The sequence below is a fragment of the Strix aluco genome, chromosome 3 (assembly GCF_031877795.1).
Source record: "Strix aluco isolate bStrAlu1 chromosome 3, bStrAlu1.hap1, whole genome shotgun sequence".
Lineage (NCBI taxonomy): Eukaryota > Metazoa > Chordata > Aves > Strigiformes > Strigidae > Strix > Strix aluco.
Window position 1 is genome coordinate 57,122,638 of NC_133933.1, and position 18,986 is coordinate 57,141,623.

General features: G+C 45.1%; 1 long non-coding RNA gene and 1 other non-coding gene across 3 annotated transcripts; both read left to right on the forward strand.

The window, feature by feature from the left end:
- Positions 1-2,644: 2,644 nt before the first annotated feature.
- TRNAL-UAA (transfer RNA leucine (anticodon UAA)) lies at positions 2,645-2,727 on the forward strand. The gene has a single exon. It is a non-coding gene; the product is annotated as a tRNA-Leu (tRNA).
- A 3-nt stretch (positions 2,728-2,730) lies between these two features.
- LOC141920981 (uncharacterized) lies at positions 2,731-10,315 on the forward strand. Of its 2 annotated transcripts, none has more exons than XR_012622516.1 (5): positions 2,731-3,469; positions 3,792-3,905; positions 4,788-4,931; positions 9,271-9,425; positions 9,566-10,315. It is a non-coding gene; the product is annotated as an uncharacterized LOC141920981 (long non-coding RNA). The 2 variants fall into 2 exon arrangements; XR_012622517.1 differs by having other exon boundaries at positions 2,731-3,364.
- The last annotated feature ends 8,671 nt before the right edge of the window (positions 10,316-18,986 follow it).

Sequence of the window (18,986 nt, forward strand, 5' to 3'; positions counted from 1 at the left end):
GAAAGCAGCAGAAGTTCCATACACATGCCCTCCCTGAACCTCAGTCCTTTCTGAGAAGGAGAAAGGAGAACTGGCAACTAGGCACACCTTGCTCATTCTAAAAATGGAAGAGAACATTGCATAAATATAAAAGAGCAAAAAGATCCCCTATAACAAAATGTAATGGTGAACTTTATGGACATGTGTATGAGTATCCATTTCATTTCAGGGGATTTTTTTTTTTAAAACACGGGTTTAATTTTAGCAAAATGGGAGTGGAACAACTGCTACCTCAAAGTGAGGGACCCAGACTATGGACACACTTGCACACTTGAGCAGGCATCTCTCTGGCACGTGTCTTGGGAGAAACTTCTTGAACTAAAGGTATAGATCTTAGTTTAAGGCCCAGATATCTTTTTTTTCTGGAGGCTGATCTGAGTGGCTAAGCTAAACTGCTGCTTTCCAAATCTAACATCCATTAAAGATGTTTTGAATACACAGCCCAAGTTGTATTTTATAATTTCTTGAAAACAAAAGGGGTTCTCTAGATTTTTGAACTATGGGAGATATTTGGAATTGATTTGAAAAAAGGAAAAAGCTACACATGTTTGTGTTTCTCTAGGAAAGTATCACAGATCCTATGAAGGCAGGAAACAGTATCATTTAATAGATAATGTGTATGTGGTGATTACAGTTAATCTATTTCCGACGTAATGTGATTTTCACATGGAGCCATGGCATTTGTTTCTCTAATATGTAAGAAGGCAATAGGAGATCTCTATTTTTTAATGTTTCTAGCATATTATATAGTGTCTTCGTAATAGTTGAGCCGAAGCCTGTAACAGCCAGTGGAAGACAGCTCCGCTTGTCACACCTTACTTTATAGTGCCTACATTGTCAGGGCACAAAGTCTTAACAGGAAAAAAGTAACATTTTACTACGTTTCTCAGAAATGTTAGACATGAATAGAGAATGAGATAACCTAACTGATGATACTTCTCTACTCCATACTTTGCTGACGGACACAGCCCTACAGCACGGGGAGCAGTGCTAGCTATGGTATGATGCCCATTTCAAGCAAGTGATACAGCGTACTTGTTCCAGTCAAAGAGCTGTTCTTCCATTCATGGGCTCCAGCGTGTGAATTAAAAGTAAGGAAAAAGAAGGTGTGAGTTTCACATCTGTTCTTTAGGTAAGTAAAATGTTAACAACTCACTTTTGTTGTATGTGAGAAGTATTTTCCTCCACAAGCATACCTGGTGCACTGGGGGGCTCTGTGCACTAACAGCTGAAGAGGTCTGGCACCACCGGCACCTGCAAATTCGAGGCCCAGAGCCCTTACAGAGGGCCACCTCCAGCCGGGGTGTCTGACGCCCAAGCAGGGGGGGTGTGTGCTCCGCTCTGCTCCTGGGCAAGCAGGTGGCCTCCGCCTGCCTCCTCCGCTCTGCCGGAGGCCGTCCGAGCCCAGCGCCCCCAGCCTGTGCCGCACCGAGTATTTGTTTCTCAGCCCTCGGGGTGGAGGCTCAAAGGCGGCAAAGTTTGGTGGGACGGAGGATGTCCCGTTTTCTCCTCTGGAAAATGGAGAGCACAGGCGGCGAGAGCGGAGCCAGCGCGGGGGGAATGGGCATCGCCCAAAGGCGATGGGGCATTTCCCCATTCCGGCTCTGATGCGGGACGAAGGGGAGGTGGCAGTGCAGGCGCTGATCGGGGTATTGCAATAGCTGCTTCCGCAGACCTGGCATGCAGTGGCGATTGGCAAGGAATGTTTCCTCATTAAGGATAATTGACAGCTTTGGACTTTGTTGTTTTCGGTTTTCCTTCTATGAGCAAGGGAAGAGGCATTCCAGGAACCACCTGGACAGGAATAAGCATAATGTCAGCATGTAACACCGGTCATCCCAAGAGCACCTGTCAGTTGATATTTCACCGGGCAGCACCGCCGGGGGCTGAGGGGCGGAGCGCGAAAACAGTGAAGTTGTTTTACGTTTTGGAGCCTTATCGGCGCAACTTCTCCACAGCCCTCTCATTTCCCCCGACGAACGCCGCCGGCACCGCGGCCCTCCCCGCCTCTCTCTCCCGCCCGCCTCGCTTCAGCCCGACCTTGGACCCGCACTTGCTTGAGAGCGGGGCGGCGGGGACCGGCCTCGCACCTCACCGCCCCCGGCTCCGAGGCGGCCCGGCCCGGCCCGGCCCGGCCCGGCCCAGCCCGGCCCAGCCCAGCACACCCCCCCCCGCCGCCGCCGCCGCCCGCCCCCCGCCGCGCTCTCCCTTCAGGGGCGGGCCCGTGCCGGCCCCGCGCGCCTCCCCCGCCCCCTCTTCCGCTCCGGCCCCGGCGACCGCCAGAGGCGGGATGGCAGCGGGGGGGGCCGCTTCCCGGCCCGGGGAGGGCGATGGGCCCAAGCCCCGGCCGGGCCGGGGCTGGGCTCGGCTCCCCGCCCCGCCGGGCCCTGCCCGCCCGCCTCCCGCTGCCACCGAGAGAGGCCGCGCGCGCTCGCTCGTCGCCCTATGCGCTCTGCGCCCTCCCGCGCTGGAAATAAAGGCGTGAGGGCGCCGCGCGGCGGGGGAGGGGGCGCCCCGCGCCGGCCGGAGGGTCGCGGGCGGGCGGGGGGCGGGCGGGCGCGGGGCCCTGTATGTAGGAGCGGCTGGGAGCGGTTCTTGTATCTGCACCAGGATGGCCGAGTGGTTAAGGCGTTGGACTTAAGATCCAATGGACGTATGTCCGCGTGGGTTCGAACCCCACTCCTGGTAACTGCCGTTTTTTTCCCGGAGCCCCGGGGCAGTACCGGGGAGGGCGCGGCGCGCAGGCAGAGGCGCGGCCGCGGCGAACCGGGAGCCGCCGGGCCGCGGTGAGGCGAGGGGCGGCCCTGCAGCGGGCGGCAGCACGGCCCCGGGGCAGCCGCCAGCGTCACCCGGCGCTTGGCGGCTCCAGCTGAAGCGGGGCCTGGCCGACGCTGCTGAGCAGTGGGGCGCCGCTTTAAACAGCGTAATGTAGCGTAAAGGTGGTGTCACAGCTGAACTCCGGGAGCTTTTTAGCGTCCATAGATACATCTGGGCTTACGTGTCTTTAGCAGGCCGCCGGCGCCTCGGTGGCCGCCGCGGGTGTCACAGCCGGCGGAGGCCCGGGCCCAGAGGCGGCGGGTGCCGCCGCTCCCCTCGGCGGGACGCGGTGCGGCCCATCGTTGTTCGGTTCGGCAGTTCACGCCAGGTCCCCACGGAAGTGCCGGCGAGGGAAGCGCACCTGCCCTAACGGCGCCTAGAAATCACACCGACTGGGGCAGGAGGCTGCAGGGCCGTCGCTCTGGGCGCCTGAGGCACCCGGCTGGAGGGAGGCCTGCAGCTTCATCAACCCCGGGTGGTGACTTCGTGGCTCTAAAGCATAATTTAGGTATTTCTTGTGTAGATTATTTTTTCCCCCCAGTTCCAAGCGCTTTGAATACTTTGAAGGCTGTAGGACCACCTGTCACAGTGCTTTTACAACGTGAAAGTGAGGGTAAGCACGGCGTGTGCTAGGGCACGGCGTGAGGGCGGGCAGGGGGTCTGCGGGGGTCGAGCCTGCCGAGGCGGCCTTGGCCGACCCGCAGGGTGGAGGGAGGCAAACCCCGCTTCTGGGGGAACGGTCCCTAGCGCTGGCTGTACCCTAAACTGTGCAGGGGCTTCAGCTCAAAATTAAGCTGAATGAGTGAACAGGATTTTCAGACTAACTTCCTGGCTTTGTTCTATTTAGCGGGACAGATGTGGCAGTTGTTGTACTTGTTGCAATGTTTAATTTGGTGGTTTTCTTGTTTGGGTGTTTTTTTTGGTTTTTTTGACAGGGTAGTATCATTGTGTTCTAGTATATTGAAAGTGCAGGAAGTACAAATCAAGCGCAGACTGACACGTTAAAATATTATTGTTTGCCAGAGCATCCTGGTCGAATTCTAATACAGGTAAATATAGTTGTTCTTAGCCACCCAGTTCCTGATTATTTGAGCTGAAAAATGATTCTAAACTTTCAGTCCAAATATATAATGTGATGATACAGACTAAATAAAGGATAAACTCTCAAGAGAGATATATCTAACTCATGGGCTGTCAATACGATATAAAATAGAAGGTGAAATATTTCAGACAGGATATTTTATTACACACTACATAAGATGGTCTGGCACCACAAATGTAGACATGGTATAAACACAGAAATATGATAAGTCAAGAGGGAGTTACGGAGAGAAGTGTGGTCTGGTGGTGAACTTCTAGGAAATGCAAGTACGTATATTGTCTTTTTTGACTGTTCCCACAGTTAAATTGTAAATGCAAAACATACCACACTTTCTAGAACTGTTCATTAGAAAGCAGTACTGCCAGGTTCAAATATTTTATTAAGTAAATGTTCCTATTCTGCATGAAAGTACAAATTAGTAAGAATGGGTGCATGTTTGAATGTACATTTTACCTCTAATGTTGTAAGGGAAAAATGTTGCCCTTGTAAACCCACATCTTTGCATACAAATTGTGTAATTCTGCTTATGTGCTTATTTATGAGCATGTTTGTACATACAATAAATGCTCATGTAGATTTTGTGGATGCAGTGCTGATGTTGATGAAAAGTTGGTCCCAGCTATGTCAGTTACAGAATGAATTACTGGCAGCTATTCAGCATTGTGAGAAAGAAAGAAGTAAAAATGATCACAGTTTTTACAAGAACAGTAATCACTGACAAAAAAATCCAGCCAATTTTTATGATAAAGCAATATACAAAACTGGAGTTCTGTGTTAGAAATGCTTCTGTTGCAGGCACAGCTCTTTCCTTAAGAGATTTCTTTTGCAGAGAACTACCTTCAGTCCTTTGGTGAAACTATGTTCCCTGCTTTTTATAATGGCTTGTTAGAGCACATGCAGATCAGGAATGGAACAGAAGATTGTTGAACCTTTCCTGCTCTCAAGAAATATCCATAAAATCTACTGGCAACAGGTATGTTCCAACTCCCTTCTACGCTTCTCCATAAAGAAAAGGATAATTTGCTGGGGTTACTGGTTTCTGTTTTAGGTGAAGTGGCAGGGTGGTGTAATGTGTTTCAGCTCTGGAGCTGACCCTGATTTTGATTTAAGATTTTTATTTTATCAAGCAGGTATTTCTCTGTGTTTGTTTTTAATTGCTTCCTTGTTAAATCCTCATGAATTATTGGTGCTTGCCTTTGCAATTTGACATTCTTACTTGCACTCTTTACACTCTGGCCTTTAGTTCAAACAATATTGCTTTCCATTAGACTCCCTTCTGTGGATGAGTTGTTTTTCTAAAAAGGTCATTATCTGTAGGATCATTGCCTCATTTGTTGAAGAAATTGGAAAAAGTGTTGTGACTAGTGCTAGAAACTGGAATAGAAAAAGAGCTTCATACGCAGACAGTTGAATGCTACCCTGATGAACCAGCGGTGTTTCTTTTGCCACTGCGTATTTTCTGTCTGATGAGGAGCCAGTCAGTTAAAATAGATTTTTCATAAGCCATCACTCATTTTCATGTTCCTTATTTTATGGTATCCATCTTGAGAACCTCAGTCTGATTTGCAGACATGCAGAGCTTTCACAAACAGCTGAAATCAGTGTATCACCTGTATTTTAAGCAGTCTCTGAAAAAAAAAAAAAATTATATGCCTCTGAGCAGTCAAAGTTATTGGAGATATTTGACATTTATCTTTCCATACCTCAATTTCCCATTGTGTAAAATAGAGGTAATAGAAATACACCATCTGCAAAATGGGCTGCTATGAAGTAAAGTCATTCTTGTTTGTGAAGAATTCAGATAGACACTTACGTAATCTGGTCATGTGAGACACGCCCATGAGTAGAATATCAATGAATTCAGAAAATAACATGAAATAAGGTATGGAGCCACCCTTTGATCTGTGAAGACCTTGCAAAGTACTGAATAACTGGTTAGCCAGCAAGCATGGCATGATGTGTGCTGAACAAGGTGTGAGTCTTCCAGGAAATCAGCAAACCATAGTTTAACTCAAAATTGTGTCTCACCTCATGAAGAGAAGGGGATCAAATCAATAAGAAAGCAGCCTATTGGTGAAATATTATTTAGGTGATATTTCAGTATAGTTTAATCCTTTTTAAAAATCGTCAGCAGCTTTTTTTTTTTGTTTGTTTGTTTCAGTGTGTAATGGAAGCATGTAACTTGTTACTTCAGTTAAACCATTTTTCCATCATTCCCAGTGACCAGTATGTCATGAGGAAAAGGTATAAAAAAGCAGTGAAGTTCTCAGTCTATTGCAGTGGTTCTCAACCTGTGGTCTGTGGACACTTGCGGGCCGCGATGTCGTCACAGGGGGTCTGTGAAGGCTTGTCCTGGTTTTGACCAGGATGGAGATAACTTTCATTGGAGTATTTCATACCATGTGATGTCATGCCCAGGAATATGGGGGGCAGGCTCGCTCAGGCAGGCTCTCGATGGGGCTTGGGCTCGCGCCTTTGCCGGCCGTGTTGTTGCTGGGGAGGAGGGGGGGGGGCGGTCGCTGCTCTCGGTAAGTCACTGCTGCATTTTACCCGTTTCTTTTTGGACTCACTATTGTTACTGTTGTTCTCTTGTTATATTTAGTAATTCTTTCTTTTTATTCAACCTACGAATTCTCTTCTTTTTGTCCCTCCCCTATGTCACCGGGGAGGGGGGAGGTGAACAGCCAGCCACTTGGCGTCTGGCTGCTGGCTGAGTGCAAACCTCAACAAGGCTTGAAGCAGGGGTGGGGAACGTCCAGCCTGGAAACATTTGGTCTGACCCGCAGCAAGCACTGCGCCTCCTTTTTCCCACAGCGCCCTCCCCTCAATGCTCCTCTCATACTCAAGCCCCCCACGCCTGCCCTGACGTGCATGAGAGACAGCGGCACCCTCACCTTTGCCGGGTGACTCTCCCCTTGGCCCTCAGATTCACCAGCAAGTCCCTCGGTTGCTGGGCTCTTCAGGGCTGGCCTCCGGTAACAAGCGTGAAGGTAGTGCTCTCCCAGTTCCGGCGCTGCCCCTCGAGGCAGTCTAGTGCTTTCAATCTTGAATTAAGTCTTGGTGGTCCACGGCCACAAAAGGTATTTAAAGGGGGCCTGTGGTGAAGGAAAGCTTGAGAACCCCTGGTCTATTGTGTAATGCTGTACATAGCATGATCAGTAATCCCTCTGATTCTTACTGAAGACTAATTTAAAGTCTGTAAAGTAAGACCAGTCTCTGATGTTAGTGGGAGTAACTGCATATAAAGTACTTGGTAATTCTTGAATTGTTCTCATTTTGGGGCCTGAGTGGTAAAAAAAGAGGGGTAGACTCTATTTTCTGGATTCTTGTCATTCTTGGGATGCTTGTTCAAAGTTTACCACTATATAGTATAGACAGTTGTGTCAATGCCTATACATGTGTCTTTATACAGGTTCATTTTCAACAGCAGCTGGGCTGTTTATCAACTGACTGTGTCTGATCTTACCTGCTATTTCTTACAATCATTTCTGTTGGACTCAATGGCCACAGCAGTGAGGTGTCATTAGCCATGTTAACTAATTTTGCCTCCTTCCTCAAGGCATTACAACACAAACTCCCAAACAGATCCTTGCAACATTTTATTGCTTAACTACTTTTCTTGATTTTGATGAGGGAAAGAAGAGATTTTCTGCTTGGTTAGTTCAATCCAAGCAACAAGTTCTGGGGAATCACTGTGGTAGTACAGGGAGCTCAGCTGCCCTGACCGCTGCGTTGATAGAACAGTACAAGGGTCTGCATATCACTTACTGCAGTGCAAAGCCCTGCAATTGACTTAAAGTGCTGATGGAGGTAGGTTTACTCTTATGACTGACAGATGAGCCCTGCAAATCTTGCCATGGTCACTTAAAGCATCATCATCCCCAGAATTGCCCTGAGTGTTGCTCTCCCAGAGTTAGGATGGCCTAACATAGCCATCAGAAGAGACCGGGTGCCCACCTTGCAGCTGCTCCAGTCAGTGTCTGGCATTTTAGCTCAAAGCCACCTTCCCTGGTAGAGGAGAGGGCAGTAGCTCTCAACTGGAGTAATGGGCTGTGGGCGCACTTTCCCTTTTGCCAGTTGTTCTTGTCGGGAGGATTATATGCAGGTGGTAGCACTTTACATCAGCACAGCGTTATTACCGAAGGATATTTCTGAAAGTGTTAAAAGACGGGTCTGTGCACTAAATCACTTCCAGTTTGGGAACATTTTCCCTTGTGCTGGCTTTGCTGTGGTGGCAGTAGCCTCTGGAAGGACAGAGCAGACAAGTCATAATTTACACTACAGCAGCAAGGGTCACCAGAGCGCGTCCTAAATGAGGGGCCCTGAATGCCCTAAAAATGAAGGCAGTATAATGCAGAACATTGCAGCTAACATCTCTAGGATGTTAGGGCATGGGCTTAAAGCACACTGACTTGCATTTTTCTGGGATTTTTTTTGTTGAGTTAAACTTATCTGAATTAATTGATTCTTTGTTCCTGCCAGGGAGGAGCTTTTAGTCTGAAGACCATAGAAGATGTGCACACTCTTCTGGAGGTGGTCTTCTTAAATGTGCAATTACAAAAATGCCTTCCTTCCTCTAATGATTTTAGGAGAAGAATGCACTATCCAGATTTCCTTCGTTTTCTTGATTACTGTTTCTACTTCACCGTCTGCCCAACTGTGACCTTCTTTCTGGGTTGGAAGTGCTACAGGATCTTTCCTTCAGACCTCATCTGCCTCATATTTAAGTGTTTCATGCAATTCTTGGCAAGAGATCACTCCCTGACCATGTGACTTGGTGGATTTATGACACCTGTCTCTTGCTATTTCATCATGTGTTGCAAACTTTTTCATATGAGAGTGGATCACTGGTGGGAAGTATGGACTGCATTAATGAGCTCTGGTTTGCAGCTAATCCATCTTTAATGATTGATGTGCATATGTATTTTAGTTTCACTTGTCTTATGTCTCTGTTGCTATTTTCTGTCACACTCCCACCTTTTGCTTTTTATGTGCATACCAAGAATCAGATCCAGCTGGTCTAGCAGTTAGCTGCTGCTGAAAGAGGCAGAGACACTGTCTTTCCCCTGCCCTGGCTGTGCTGCACATTCCCACCGCTTTCCTCTTCCGTCCCTCAGTCTTTGATTGTCAAGTAATATGTAACAAACAAACCAGTTAATTTCATGCTACTTGGGTCTAAAATTAATCTCTGAGTTTATCATATTGTAAGAATTTTTCTGTGAAGAAATGAGGAATTGGAGACAATTTTTTACGTGTTTTGGGCTCCCTAACATAGACAATACAGATCCACTAATCAGTTTCATTCATCACAGAATGGCAGAGGCTGGAAGGCCCCTCTGGAGATCATCCAGTCCACCCCCCAGCTAAGAGGAGGGTCAGCCTGAGCAGTCAAGTTTTGAGTATCTCCAAGGATGAAGACTCCACAACCTCTCTGGGCAACCTGTGTCAGTGTTTGACCACCCTCACAGTAAATAAAGTTTTTTCTAATGTCTTGAAAATAACTGTTTTCTTGCATTTAAGGCATTTTCTTACACTTACGCTTATCTCAGATTTACAGATCTGTCTGCTGGTGAGTCTTAAATGATTGTATGTTTTCTCTGTGCTTAGATTTTTGTTCCTGAACATCCCAAGATAAAATGAAGGAACTACAAATGCCACAGTACATACGAGGACACTCACTGGATACATGGGTTTGCTGCCATGTGCATTTTACCGAGAACTCTACTGAGCGAAGAACAAAAATCCCTGCAAAGATCTAAGCAGATGCTTCATTTTAGATACTGAAAGTGATTCTTCAGACTTTTTTTTTGTCCAAATAAAGACTAAGGGAGTGCAATGTTTTGTTTATAAATATGTACCATTAGTTTCCTGTAAGACATGACACCCGTGTCTGGCCTTAGCTTATTGAAAGCCAGAGTTCTGATAAAGCATTACTCATTGGAAGACCATTCCAGTATCACGATTAAAGTTCATGATCTGCAGGTTAGACTACTGTAATTTGATCTGAGTTTTCCTTTAAAATGGTGTGGAAGCCATAGCATTAACAAATGACATCTGTTGAGTTGAGGGACAGTAATGCAACTGAAGGCACTCATCTTCATCCAGTGCTATTGTCTGGCAACCCGATAACTACAGGTAAAAATTCTTATTGCTGTGTTTATGTGTTAGTAGTCTCCTTGCTGAACAGTCTTTGCTTACTGGCTGTGGCTAATTATTCCTTGTCCTATATCCAGAGGCTGCCTTTGAATGAGGAGTTGAAAAGAGTCAACATAGTTCAGAAATCCCATTTATGTAATGCTTTCCAAATCCTTTTGTTGTTATATTCAGAACAGAAATAAATGATTTATTTAACTATTATGACTTCTATCTTTTATCATAATATTTTTGATTATTTTTTATTGTTTTGCAGGATGCTTTGCTTTGCTTTGTTGTGAGAATAGCTGATTTCTTGGCTAAATGTAGTTTTAATTTTTATGTAGCTAACTTAATAGCCATGGTTTCCACAATCTGTATTTTGATAGCACTATGACAGTGCAGGTTATATCTATGCCAGTTAACAAATCCTATAGTGTTCTGTGACTGAAAACAGACTGAGACATGCCCAACCTGTTGAACTGCATTCATTCAGGTGACCTGCCCCAAAAGTTATTTGACACATCAGTAAAGAATAAATACTGAAAGCAACTGCATCCAGTTTTTGTGATGTCTCTGCCTGCCCAGCCCCTCCGAACAAAATATTTTTCTACAAAAAAGAATTATCAGGTAGGGTAAGAATTGTATGGTATGAATGCATGAGTCACACTTTTTAAGAGGAAAAAGCAGTTAATGCCTACCAGTAGACAGTACAGAGAGACATCATGGATGAGATAAGGTTTCTGTTCTGTATGAAATTGTTAGGGAGAGAGCTCAGCCATCAACACAAGAAAAAGGACCTGTATGACAAAGAAGGTAGGGTGACTGTACCCAGCTGAAATATTAACAAACTTAAGAGTGCTATGAAATATGAGATAACAGTGGGGTGGGGTTGGGCATTTCAGAACCATCACTAAAATGCTCTAAAACCAGAAGTTGTGGTTAGAGATTCTTTTCGTGTGCCTGTTTCTGTTGCTTTTCTAGGTAAGTTGTCTCAAAGAGGGGTTTAAGCAGAGTTTCAGAGTGCTCATGTTTTAGGTTGGGCTCTGCAAAGAATGTGTCAGGAGATCTTAAGGCGCATGGTGGTACCCACGGCCCCCAAAAGAAGCCTCTACAGCTCCTTTAGAGCCAGAGTCAGAGACTGCCTCATACTCACCTGGAAGTCCTTAACAGACTTGTCTCCATATCCAGGAATGGACATAAATTGTAATGTTAACTCTTTCAGAATGTTTGGGTTATTTTAAGAAAAATTATTACACTAAGGTAATCTTAACTGTCAACCTGGGATATGTATACACTTTGCATTGCACATTGTTTCCTTTTATGTAGTGTTTGTCATTAACAGTCTTGGCATGACTGCTTCCCAGGTAGTAAATGTATTCTGGCATAATTAAAGCAATTCCACTTCCTTTGCAGGCAAAACCTCAGAGATGGTATCTCTGGAGGGAGATGTTGGAACTGACCAAGAAGTTACCAACTACTGTTTATCTGTTAACCAGTACGCCAGGTACCATCTTTCTGAATCACCATCTCTGGCCACCTCTGTGTTAACATTGACAGTGACCTGCTCTGGTCTGTAGGTCATTACTTTGGCAATTGTAAAAACTGAGTTATAAAAAATTAGTGTATTTTTTAATCTTTTAGTTCATTATATACATTCAGCTAAAAAAAAAGAGTCAGAGAAAGCAATTTGAAGATGGTATTTCATCTGTGAAAATCCAAGTAAAACAATATCACTTAGTTAATTCTTAACAAGGTAGCTGACTTCCTTTAGCAAGGTATCTATATGGGATGTGCTTCTGAGGATATACCCTGTTTGCTCTGCTGCTGCAGTCAATGTTTATGGACATAAATTCATGGATCCTGATCCTGTTGCTGCCACTGTGTAAGCAGATTGTTTATCACTGAAGTTTTGGACAGGCACAGAAGCCTGCTTGTATAATTAAAGTTGTAGCATCTGCACAGTAGTTATACACTTAAAATTACTGTGCCTCAGCATCACCTCCCTCTATTGATCTTCATACCAGCACAAAATGAAATTGAAAATACAAGCAGTTCAGGCAAAAATTCCATTAAGGCCTGTAAAGAGTACAGGATACTGTGGGCAGGACTACAATGTTTTTCCTGTCACACAGGAATGTTGTAAGAGGCATCTTAATATTATGTGATGGGAAGGGACATAAATCTGTATGCATAAAATGAAATTACGCATAAGCGGTTAGCTTCTGCAGAAGAAGAGGCATAGGTTGTAAACTCTTTGGAAAGGCCTTCTCTCATGCCACCAAATTGTTTACATCACAGAGTATTCTCTGGGGAATATTAGAGCTGCAAAAACCAGCTTGGCCATAATTTTATGTAGGGGTTAAATTAAACACAATCATTGACTGTTTGGAAAATAAGAGGCCCAATTGCATTAACAAGGTTGAACTGAATGATTTGTTTTGGAAAAAAACCTGGATCCTTTTTTCTACATTTTACAAAAGATGTGTAATATTTCAGGTGACTGTTGCATTCTATATTTGAGCCTTTATTTGAAAATCTAATTGAGTATAACAAGTTCTAGTACAAATATTTGGGGAATACCTTGTTTATTTCCAGGACAAATATTGTTAAATGGATTTGAAAGAGGACCATCCAAAGATGAATTTTACCAGTAACAGAAAAGCTTTCCAAAAGGAGTGCTTCTCATCAAGCATAAAAATACTGCCTAAACAGATGCTGTTTAGTGAGATGGCTGACCTTAAATCTAGCCATAACAGAAACTTGTATTCCTCAGTTGCTCAGATGGTCTGTAGATTTAATTTGACGACTTCATTTATGATGAATTCCTAAAGGAGTGAAATAGTATTCCACATCGGTTCCTTCTCATGTGTTTTGCTAAGTGGCAGTGTCCATTTTATAAATGGCTATTGCAAATCAAAATGATCCTGGGAAAGAGACTGCTCGGTACCCAGCCTCCCAGTCAGGGCTCATTATGACAGCACTGCGTGGCTGTGAGGGAAGGATTTTTTGGGGTGATGGCTGTGTAGGGGCAGCAAAGCAGGACTGCTGCCAGAGCCTGTTGCAGAGAAGCTGGGACCCCTTCCTGGGGCCATAGGGCCTGTGGTCGCCCCACCAGGCTACGGGGCTGGCGGGTACCTGTGCAAGTTACTGATACTGGACTGGGTCCTTTGAAGTTGCATCGCAGTGCTTTCCACCTCCTCTTCTTGTACTGTGCTGTGTACACCTAGGAATTGCAGCAGGGTGTTTAGTTTCTTGAGCACAGGACTGGAGGTGGGGGGCCAGAGGAAGGAAAAAAAGCAGTGGTCGGGGGAAAACAGGTTGGTTGTGGCAAGGTGGTATCATGCTACGCAGCACGTTGGAGCCCTGAAATACCAACTGCTCTTTGAAAGCCTAATGGAAGTCTCCTGCTGCAGCAGAGCCCAGCCTGCCAGGGAAGCAGCGTCTGCGTGGGCAAGTGATGCTCAGCCCCTGGCAAGGGCAAGGTCCCCCACTGCCCTCCTGGGGGTAAATGGAGATCAGTGCGGCTGGCCAAGGGTGGGAGAGGTCAGGCTCTGAGTGGACAACAAATCCATGTCCTGCACCACTTCTGAGAGGGGATCTTTCTCTTCCCCATTGTTCTCTTTGCCTTTCAAAGGATTGATGTATCCTTTCTGATAAATGCCATGTTTAGTCTGTAGGTGCAGAGACAACTTTTGAAGGGAATGAAGAGGCTTACAGTCAACAATGCTACCTTCTCCACAGGTACACCCAATTCCTATATAAGAAGGGGGGCAGAGCTGAGTAAAGAGCGGAGCTGAGCAGGGGCAGGCGGGCTGGGTGATGTGACTGCATGCTTTAGGAGTTACACCTCTGTATGTTTCAGTTACTGAATCATGCCTCTGTTTCTCTGTTACATGGCAGAAGTGTATTTCTGTCAGGGATTTGCATCAGGAAACAAACACCATGGTTTAGCTACCTCGTCTGGGGAGAGCTTTCCAGGCAGGCTAGTGGGAGAGGTATGATTAAAACCCTTGTGTGCTTTATGTCAGTTCCTCATTTTCTGTGTGATCCAGCTCTTTCTTTTTTGTCTGGAGGCCACCGGGCTGCTGGCCGGTGGATGTCCTCAGGTGCAGGAAGCAGATGGCATGGGAGTTTAAAGGACCTTCTGACAGTCCAGCAGTTTCATGGTCAGTTTAGACGGCCCCAGAAAGCTGGTGGGGAGGGCAGGCAGGGTCTGGTCATGAGCAGAAAGCAGTTTCAAACTTCCAGCCTTGCTGAATAGTTTATAGTTTTAGTTACTTCATGGGAGAAAGGTGCAGAGTGTAGAAAGGTGATACTGGCAACATTGCCTATGATTTGGAGTTGCATAGCCACACATCAGGGGGTCTGAAGGCTGCCTGTGTATGAAGACTATTGGCACAAAGTCTGGGAATCGTGCAGAGCTTCTGGCATGTCCCGCCTTATGCAGAGCCAGAGAGCAGCCTGAGGGCTATAACAAACCAGTCAGACTCAACTAGAACTATTTATGGGACGTTGTCTATTTTCTCTTGTGACTTGTGGATGTTGTCTCTTGTTCACCCAGGCTCTGAGCCCTATCAGTTTGCACTTGAATATAGCTTTCCCAGGTTTTCAAATCTGCTGTTTTCCCAGAGGAATGTCTGTTCCTGGCATGTAGCCCTCCTTCTCTTTCATCATGCTGAAAATCATCTCACTCACTGAGTGTTGGTAGCTTCTGGTAGATGACCAGCAGCTTAAAGATTGCCAAGTACCAGACCCCTCCTCTGCCTTCAGATCGAGGGCATTGTGGTTCATTTGATCCTACCCTTTCCAGTGCCCTGTGCCTCCAGTTTGTTCATCACAGCCCTTGCTATGATCCTGAAATATCTTGCCAAGTAGCGAGCGATGGAGGAGGTGTGTCTTCCTTGCAGTCTGAGGCAGGTGGTACTGGGAATCACAGAAGCAAGTGCCTGCAGAAAGAGTGGTGTTGCAGCATGTGACGCCTACGCATATCCAGTTCTCATATGCCTAATTGTCACAGACAATGCCTAAGCGCATGTGCCAAAGCTGTCAAGATCAAATGCTGGTTTTGCATATACTCTCCAACTTAGCCAAATACTCTACTTGCAGGGAAATAATACCCATTTTCTTGAGAAATAATGTCCATAAGTGACACTTTAAATATAGATGCACAGCACTTTGTTTAACTTCATAATTAGTAACTGATACAGGCACTATATAAACCACAACTTTCTTGCATGTTTTTTTAATAGGAATTTAATTTGCCATCTTTGAAAAAACTTGATTCTGTATGATTCTGCTCTCAAGCCAAGCCTCACACTTGCGAAATTTTTTGAATCACTCAGAACTGCAGTACATTTATACATTTGTTACTGCAAGTATGCCATGGCTAATGACTATGGCTAATTTAGCTGTTGCCTCTTAAGTTCTGTTATTGTCACTTCAGGTCAGAGAGATCAAAGGTCTGGTATTTTAAGGGATTTGGCACTTCTAGATAAAAACATTTTGCATTCCATGCATGTCCAATCTCTAAAGATAAGTAGGGAGGAATAGGGTAAAACCCTGATATCTCTGTGGAAAGGATAGTTGGAATGTAACGTGTATAATTACCTTGCATGGTAGTTGTTTGCCTTCATCAGCATACCTTTATTTTTGTTTTCTACTGGTTATAAAGCCTTTTGCACTTATCTTTTGTACTGATTATATGAACATTTGATGCCTGCTGCTGTGAAGATTTTGTCATTGAAACAATTGCTTCCTGAGCACTTCAGCTCTTCAGGCAGAGTCCTTTCAATGGTTATAGCTTTTGGGGCTTTAAACTGAAGTTATTTTAACATATGGTAATGCTACTTGATAGTTTCCTCTGGGAATCCCACCCACTGTGTTAGCTGCAAACAGCTATATGAAGAATGCTGTTGTCATGGCTCAAAAACTTGTAATGCTGTCCCACCCAAACTAACCTCAGCATGAGAGTCACTTCTAATCCGTGAACGAGATAAGCAATGGAACTATATGTTACTGCCCCTCTGATTTAAAGGTATTTCTTCCAACCAAGTTAGTACTTAACTTTCTTTATTTTACTCTTAACAAAAATACAATCATATAATTATAAAGAAGACAGGTGGTCAGTCAGTTGTTGTACAAAAGAAACACATTGCTGATTTGCTCTGAATGGGTGGTATGGAATTCTGTTAGTGCAATCAAATACAATATGGAGTGTGAAAGGATACATTTTCCTAAGTGGCTTATATTAGGTGAAACATTAATGGCAATTTCACTAAAATGAAGTCTTAGTGCTGCAGTACTTCCTAGCTGCACTGTAATATTAAACTAGAAACCATCCTAGCAATTCATCCTAGCATGATAGTAGGACTGTTTTCAAAAAGTATCAATTTCATCATGCATGTGCATGGATCACAAAATTCTGGAAGCATCCCAGGTTATCCCATCATGATAATGCAGGATTTTTTTATTTGATGAGAATCTTTGGATAATTTCTTCCATAATGCTTTCCCCCCTCATTTCCATGCCACTGCTGCTAGCTTTTTTGTACCAGATGCCATTCTGTCATGACTTTTTTGTGCCTGAAAACTTGTCTACCTTTCCTAAGTGTATCAGCTGGTCCAATGAAATCTATTTCACGTTTCTTCAAATCTTGCACCTTTTCTATCATTAGTCCATACCACCAACATTACTATTACAAATACCTTTATATGCTCTGTGCCCCAAATACTGTCTTACTGATTTTGCCTAAATACGGTGCTGTCCTTATGTGTGCCAGATGTGGTTAATGGAAGTATGTGACATGGATCCAGTGCTTTCTTATTCATTTGATATCTCCACCTCTTGGGGAGTCTGACTGCATTTATATTCCCATGGAAAATCTGTAAAAGCAGGGTCAGATAATACTACTGTGGGTAGCTGGCCTCATTGTCTGCACATTCATAAGCAGAGAGACAGAAGGCCTGTTACAGTTCAAAGAAATAATAGGTATCTGCCTTCTCTGTAGAATTAGAGAGAAAGCAGTACATGGTAGGTGAGAAAAATACGAGCTTGTTATCAGCTGATAATATTGCTGTTTCTCTTCCATCACATACAGCAGCAACCAGATGGATGGAGACAGTGGCCCTTCCCGTGTTTACAAGGGAACTTTGCTCCATCCTGAGCAATCCAGGCGTTTGGCAGCTCTAGGTTGGTATCTGAAGCTTTGAGTGGAATTCTGCTGCCTAAATGTAGCCTTGTGGTGCCAGCTGAGATGTCTTGGGTGCCTATAGCTGTCTTATCAGCCCCATATGTCACCTTTTCTTGGGTGACTAAACAGGACTGGATACCAATGTGTCTGTTACTAAATCCTTTTCCTGTGTCTGAAAACAATATGCAAAGACAAGAGCAGTTTGAGGTCACCACCGCAGGTTTTGTTGTGTGGATCCATTCAACCATCTGCTTTGAGCTCTTGTTCGCATCATACTTCTTCCATGGTGCAGTTTTATGCTTGAGTAGGTATACTGGTGGCCAAAAGGGGCAATGCATTTACTTTCTTTGCCCTTGGTATCACTCTCCCACGGCTCCTCTTAGTGCTGAAGCAGTTTGCTTTGGAGTCAGCTGAACAGCAGTGTTGGAGAAACAGACCCAGTAGGAACATGCAAGTGAGAATGAAGAGTGTCTGTTCAGCTGGCAGCTACCCTCTGGCTCAGTCCTATCACAGAACTGCCTGGTTAGGTACCCGCTTGGCCCTGCGAGTTGTCTTGCCTACAAATCCAAAGTAATTGAGCTGTTTGGGAAGAAAGTGGATCACAAAGGCTTTAAAAGGCAAATATCATCTGAAGATAAATCATGCACAGTCAAAGGAGCTGGGGCTGTGAAGTTAATTTCCGGGGAAGATTAAATGAATCAGAAAGCAGACCCTTTTGAGGATACATTGCAACATTCTTCTCCTAGAGCCCCCTGGCAATCTGCAGACCTCCCCAGACTAAACCTAAGAGCCTTCCCGTAAAAAAAAAAAGGGACAGGCTCTGGAGGCAATCTGGACCTCTGTGAGAAGCCTTTTTGTGCCAGCCTGTGAGGGCTGGAAACTTCTTAGGCAGCAGAACTATGGATGCCGACAGGAACAACTCTGTCTGGTTTGGCTCTCTGATGGGAGAGCAAGTGGCTGGCTCTGCTGGTGACTGAGACCCTGTACCCAGCAGCTGAGGGAGACTGGCAGAGCTACTAGGGCATCTGGCAAATGTGAAGCCTTACACAGCGTTTGGGGCTCACTCTCCCTAACTGGTGCAGGAAGGTGGATGGTTTCCAGCTGAAACAGTGGATGGAAAATTCCTGCTAACGAAGAAAAAGAAGAGGCTTAACTCTGGTAAAGACTCTAGTGATGGGCTGGGATCAAATCTAGTAAGGCCAGGGCATGGGCTGGTGCCATCCCACTGTGCCTGTTGTCTGTGAGGGATGCAGAGATGCTTCTGCTGCTGTCAGGCTGGGGGGTGGTGAATCAGGGGTCCTCACTGCTTTCCCTGGTTCTTCCCTTCTCACCGTACCAAGTGAAGCTCAGGGAAAAATCAGAGCTCAGCACTGAAACCAAGTGAGCACAGTTAGTGTTTGGAGAGGGGGCCCCGTAAGGAGAATGGAGAGAGCATCTGAATCACTTCACCACCCACGGAAATGCTCTACTAATAAAGTTGTATTGTTTAGTTACAAATTTCATGCTGGAATGGTGTAATCTTGAATGTATATAGGGGAGAGCACCCAAAAATTAGTATTACATTAATTATTAGTGATAGCTTTGGCTGAATTCGAAAGTGTATCCTAAAGGTGAAAAGCAATCCTTGGATTAACAGGGTTTCTGGATCAGCACTAGGACTTGTAGGCTTCCTCAGGCGTTGTTGAAAAGGTTTTGTTTTCCTTC